This window comes from Bos indicus, chromosome 29 (assembly GCF_029378745.1).
Source record: "Bos indicus isolate NIAB-ARS_2022 breed Sahiwal x Tharparkar chromosome 29, NIAB-ARS_B.indTharparkar_mat_pri_1.0, whole genome shotgun sequence".
Taxonomy (NCBI): domain Eukaryota; kingdom Metazoa; phylum Chordata; class Mammalia; order Artiodactyla; family Bovidae; genus Bos; species Bos indicus.
In genome coordinates this window covers 353091-359955 of record NC_091788.1, presented here as the reverse complement: position 1 = coordinate 359955, position 6865 = coordinate 353091, and positions in this window count along the sequence as shown.

Here is a 6865-nt window from a genome sequence, read left to right as displayed (position 1 = left end):
GATTCAAATGTATTCTTTTTAACGGCTGAGTAATACTCCATTGTGTATATGTACCACAGCTTTCTTATCCATTCATCTGCTGATGGGCATCTAGGTTGCTTCCATGTCCTGGCTATTATAAACAGTGCTGCGATGAACATTGGGGTACACGTGTCTCTTTCCCTTCTGGTTTCCTCAAGTGTATGCCCAGCAGTGGGATTGCTGGGTCATAAGGCAGTTCTATTTCCAGTTTTTTAAGTAATCTCCACACTGTTCTCCATAGTGGCTATACTAGTTTGCATTCCCACCAACAGTGTAAAAGAGTTCCCTTTTCTCCACACCCTCTCCAGCATTTATTGCTTGTAGACTTTTGGATCGCAGCCATTCTGACTGGCGTGAGATGGTACCTCATAGTGGTTTTGACTTGCATTTCTCTGATAATGAGTGATGTTGAGCATCTTTTCATGTGTTTGTTAGCCATCTGTATGTCTTCTTTGGAGAAATGTCTATTTAGTTCTTTGGCCCATTTTTGGATTGGGTCATTTATTTTTCTGGAGTTGAGCTGTAGGAGTTGCTTGTATATTTGTGAGATGAGTTGTTTGTCCGTTGCTTCATTTGCTATTATTTTCTCCCATTCTGAAGGCTGCCTTTTCACCTTGCTAATAGTTTCCTTTGATGTGCAGAAGCTTTTAAGGTTAATTAGGTCCCATTTGTTTATTTTTGCTTTTATTTCCAATATTCTGGGAGGTGGGTCATAGAGGATCCTGCTGTGATGTATGTCGGAGAGTGTTTTGCCTATGTTCTCCTCTAGGAGTTTTATAGTTTCTGGTCTTATGTTTAGATCTTTAATCCATTTTGATTTTATTTTTATGTAAGGTGTTAGAAAGTGTTCTAGTTTCATTCTTTTACAAGTGGTTGACCAGTTTTCCCAGCACCACTTGTTAAAGAGATTGTCTTTAATCCATTGTATATTCTTGCCTCCTTTGTCAAAGATAAGGTGTCCATAGGTGCGTGGATTTATCTCTGGGCTTTCTAGTTTGTTCCATTGATCAATATTTCTGTCTTTGTGCCAGTACCATACTGTCTTGATAACTGTGGCTTTGTAATAGAGCCTAAAGTCAGGCAGGTTGATTCCTCCAGTTCCATTCTTCTTTCTCAAGATAGCTTTGGCTATTCGGGGTTTTTTGTATTTCCATACAAATTGTGAAATTATTTGTTCTAGCTCTGTGAAGAATACCGTTGGTAGCTTGATAGGGATTGCATTGAATCTGTAAATTGCTTTGGGTAGTATACTCATTTTCACTATATTGATTCTTCCAATCCATGAACATGGTATATTTCTCCATCTATTAGTGTCCTCTTTGATTTCTTTCACCAGTGTTTTATAGTTTTTTATATATAGGTCTTTAGTTTCTTTAGGTAGATATATTCCTAAGTATTTTATTCTTTCTGTTGCAATGGTGAATGGAATTGTTTCCTTAATTTCTCTTTCAGTTTTCTCATTATTAGTGTATAGGAATGCAAGGGATTTTTGTGTGTTGATTTTATATCCTGTGACTTTACTATAATCATTGATTAGTTCTAGTAATTTTCTGGTGGAGTCTTTAGGGTTTTCTATGTAAAGGATCATGTCATCTGCAAACAGTGAGAGTTTTACTTCTTCTTTTCCAATTTGGATTCCTTTTATTTCTTTTTCTGCTCTGATTGCTGTGGCCAAAACTTCCAGAACTATGTTGAATAGTAATGGTGAAAGTGGGCACACTTGTCTTCTTCCTGACTTTAGAGGAAATGCTTTCAATTTTTTACCATTGAGGATAATGTTTGCTATGGGTTTGTCATATATAGATTTTATTATGTTGAGGTATGTTCCTTCTATTCCTGCTTTCTGGAGAGTTCTTATCATAAATGGATGTTGAATTTTGTCAAAGGCTTTCTCTGCATCTATTGAGATAATCATATGGTTCTTGTTTTTCAATTTGTTAATGTGGTGTATAACATTGATTGATTTGCGGATATTGAAGAATCCTTGCATCCCTGGGATAAAGCCCACTTGGTCATGGTGTATGATCTTTTTAATGTGTTGTTGGATTCTGATTGCTAGAATTTTGTTAAGGATTTTTGCATCTATGTTCTTCAGTGATATTGGCCTGTAGTTTTCTTTTTTTGTGGGATCTTTGTCAGGTTTTGGTATTAGGGTGATGGTGGCCTCATAGAATGAGTTTGGAAGTTTACCTTCCTCTGCAATTTTCTGGAAGAGTTTGAGCAGGATAGGTGTTAGCTCTTCTCTAAATTTTTGGTAGAATTCAGCTGTGAAGCCGTCTGGACCTGGGCTTTTGTTTGCTGGAAGATTTTTGATTACAGTTTCAATTTCCGTGCTTGTGATGGGTCTGTTAAGATTTTCTATTTCTTCCTGGTCGAGTTTTGGAAAGTTGTACTTTTCTAAGAATTTGTCCATTTCTTCCACGTTGTCCATTTTATAGGCATATAATTGTTGATAGTAGTCTCTTATGATCCTTTGTATTTTGTGTTGTCTGTTGTGATCTCTCCATTTTCATTTCTAATTTTATTGATTTGATTTTTCTCCCTTTGTTTCTTGATGAGTCTGGCTAATGGTTTGTCAATTTTATTTATCCTTTCAAAGAACCAGCTTTTGGCTTTGTTGATTTTTGCTATGGTCTCTTTTGTTTCTTTTGCATTTATTTCTGCCCTAATTTTTAAGATTTCTTTCCTTCTACTAACCCTGGGGTTCTTCATTTCTTCCTTTTCTAGTTGCTTTAGGTGTAGGGTTAGGTTATTTATTTGACTTTTTTCTTGTTTCTTTAGGAATGCCTGTATTGCTATGAATTTTCCCCTTAGGACTGCTTTTACCGTGTCCCACAGGTTTTGAGTTGTTGTGTTTTCATTTTCATTAGTTTCTATGCAAATTTTGATTTCTTTTTTGATTTCTTCTGTGATTTGTTGGTTATTCAGCAGGGTATTGTTCAGCCTCCATATGTTGGAATTTTTAATAGTTTTTCTCCTGTAATTGAGATCTAATCTTACTGCATTGTGGTCAGAAAAGATGCTTGGAATGATTTCTATTTTTTTGAATTTACCAAGGCTAGATTTATGGCCCAGGATGTGATCTATCTTGGAGAGGTTCCATGTGCGCTTGAGAAAAAGGTGAAATTCATTGTTTTGGGATGAAATGTCCTATAGATATCAATTAGGTCTAACTGGTCTATTGTATCATTTAACGTTTGTGTTTCCTTGTTAATTTTCTGTTTAGTTGATCTATCCATAGGTGTGAGTGGGGTATTAGTCTCCCACTATTATTGTGTTATTGTTAATTTCTCCTTTCATACTTGTTAGCATTTGTCTTACATATTGCGGCGCTCTCGTGTTGGGTGCATATATATTTATAATTGTTATATCTTCTTCTTGGATTGATCCTTTGATCATTATGTAGTGACTGTCTTTGTCTCTTTTCACAGCCTTTGTTTTAAAGTCAATTTTATCTGATGTAAGTATTGCTACTCCTGCTTTCTTTTGGTCCCTATTTGCATGGAAAATCTTTTTCCAGCCCTTCACTTTCAGTCTATATGTGTCCCCTGTTTTGAGGTGGGTCTCTTGTAGACAACATATGTAGGGGTCTTGTTTTTGTATCCATTCAGCCAGTCTTTGTCTTTTGGTTGGGGCATTCAACCCATTTACATTTAAGGTAATTACTGATAAGTATGATCCCGTTGCCATTTACTTTATTGTTTTGGGTTCGAGTTTATACACTGTTTTTGTGTTTCCTATCTAGAGAATATCCTTTAGTATTTATTGGAGAGCTGGTTTGGTGGTGCTGAATTCTCTCAACTTTTGCTTGTCTGAGAAGCTTTTGATTTCTCCTTCATATTTGAATGAGATCCTTGCTGGGTACAATAATCTGGGCTGTATGTTATTTTCTTTCATCACTTTAAGTATGTCTTGCCATTCCCTCCTGGCTTGAAGAGTTTCTATTGAAAGATCAGCTGTTATCCTAATGGGAATTCCCTTGTGTGTTATTTGTTGTTTTCCCCTTGCTGCTTTTAATATTTGTTCTTTGTGTTTGATCTTTGTTAATTTGATTAATATGTGTCTTGGGGTGTTTCGCCTTGAGTTTATCCTGGTTGGGACTCTCTGTGTTTCTTGGACTTTGGTGATTATTTCCTTCCCCATTTTAGGGAAGTTTTCAACTATTATCTCCTCAAGTATTTTCTCATGGTCTTTCTTTTTGTCTTCTTCTTCTGGGACCCCTATGATTCGAATGTTGTAGCATTTAATATTGTCCTGGAGGTCTCTGAGATTGTCCTCATTTCTTTTAATTCGTTTTTCTTTTTTCCTCTCTGATTCATTTATTTCTACCATTCTATCTTCTAATTCACTAATCCTATCTTCTGCCTCTGTTATTCTACTATTTGTTGCCTCCAGAGTGTTTTTAATTTCATTTATTGCATTATTCATTTTATATTGACTCTCTTTTATTTCTTCTAGGTCCTTGTTAAACCTTTCTTGCATCTTCTCGATCTTAGTCTCCAAGCTATTTATCTGTGATTCCATTTTGATTTCAAGATTTTGGATCAATTTCACTATCATTATTTGGAATTCTTTATCAGGTAGATTCCCTATCTCTTCCTCTTTAGTTTGGTTTGGTGGGCTTTTATCCTGTTCCTTTATCTGCTGGATATTCCTCTGTCTCTTCATCTTGTTTAAATTGCTGAGTTTGGGGTGTCCTTTCTGTATTCTGGCAGTTTGTGGAGTTCTCTTTATTGTGGTGTTTCCTCACTGTGTGTGGGTTTGTACAGGTGGCTTGTCAAGGTTTCTTGTTTAGGGAAGCGTGTGTCAGTGTTCTGGTGAGTGGAGCTGTATTTCTTCTCTCTCCTTTTGAAGACTTGGGTTGCTTTTCTGGGTGCCTGATGTCCTCTGCCGGCTTTCAGAAGTTGTTTTGTGGAATTTACTTGGCGTTTGAATGTTCTTTTGATGAATTTGTAGGGGAGAAAGTGTTCTCCCCGTCCTAGTCCTCCACCACCTTAGCTCCTCCCTCACACATGCAACCTCTTTTTGTTTGATTGGTTGATCTTGTAATAGCTGAGGCATTTCAAATTAGTTTTATTAACTTTGTGAAATATGGATTCTGCTTTTTAGTTTACCTCATGACAGTATTGTGTTTCTTAATTCTTTTAAAAGAATTCTTTAACCTCTACTTTGTATGTATATATTTTTATAAGATGCATAGTAAACCTAAAAGACTTGATTTTGTCTTTTGGATAACTCTTTGTTTTAAATTACTTTGTTTGAAGAATGCTGATGTTACTAGGTTGCAAAAGAGTCAGATACAACATAGCGACTAAATAACAACAGCCACAAAAAGGTGATTATTACTCACGGTCACCATATCCTGTGTGCTCATCAGTTTTTATCCTTTCTCATTTCAGTACATTTTGATATTTTCATTTTTAATGAAGGTAGAAGCAAGAAAGATAGCTTTGATCGGATAAACAGTTCCTTTATAAAGACAAGTCAGAGGTGGATGATACAGATAAAAATGATGGGCTTTAGTTTCAGGCTAGGTTCAATTCCTAGGTTTCCTACTGATTAGGGTTATCATCAGCAAATAAGTTTCCTGATACAAAAGGCAAATAGTAATGCATCTTTCAAAGGTGCCTGTGTGTAAGAAAGATTTGATATATAGTATTTCATTTTTAGCACCTAGCACATGCTTGTCCACATCATTAACTGCCAACCATGACTATTTTTATTCCCATTATTATCAATATTTTTTATTTAAACCTGCAAGTAGCCTTTCCTTAACCCAACCTCTAGCTGGCTTTGAAGCTGAATATATCAGACTAAGGAGGAAATAGAGAATTTATCCCTTAAATCGTCATCTGCCTCAGATAAGTGACCTCAGCATCGTTTCTTGTCCATCAAGGACTTTATTATTATTTTTAAAAAACATTTATTTATTTTGCTACGTGGGGTCCTAGTTGTGGGAACTCTTAGTTACAGCATATGGGATCAAGTTCCCTCACCAGGGGTGGAACCTAGGCTCCCCACATTGGGAACCTGAAGTCTTATCCACTGGCCCACCAGGGAAGTCCCCATCAGGGACTTTTGAAATAGTAAGTGCTGCCACCTGGCATCCCAGTGGGACAGGAGGCTTCTTTTCCGTCCCTTCATTTTAGCCTTGGAGGTAATTTGTAAAGATGAACACTTGAGCCTGTAAATGGTCAGTTCTTCATGAAAGGGCAAGGTGTTCACTTGGTAAATCATATCAAATTAACTGTTTAAGTAAGTCAACTCAACTTCCTGAGGCTGAAGTTATCTCTCTGTTGTTTTAGAACAGCCCTCATGCTTGCTCTCAAGTATGAATCAATAAATGTCATCAGATTTCTTCAACAAGGTGCTGACATCTTTTCTCAAGATGTTTTTGGATGGACTGCAGAAGAATATGCTGTTATTAGTGGTTTTAATATGTAAGTGTTCACATTAAAATGCCAGTTCTCACTAAACTGCAGCCAAAAAATAATTTTAGCTGTTAGCTTGCTACGTGACCAATGAGAGTTCCAGTTTGTTGCAGAGAGTTTGGAGAATGGTGGTGAGATGTTCCCCCTCAAGAACTGAAAGCCATGCAAAGGCCAATTAGTTATAATTGGCTGTGGGCTTGGGGTGCTTTATCTCAGGACATGTAGACCTTGATCCTTAGAAAGCTTGACATTACCTATTTCATTCCAAGTGTGACCTCTTGGTATGATGTATGAACAGTGTCACAGTTGTGATATTTCTAACTAGTTCTTTGGATCTTGAAATATTTAGTTCAGCAGCAAATCCTATTTTCCCATGAGGGCTTGCCTCTCTAGACACTTCTGCTTGAATTTTC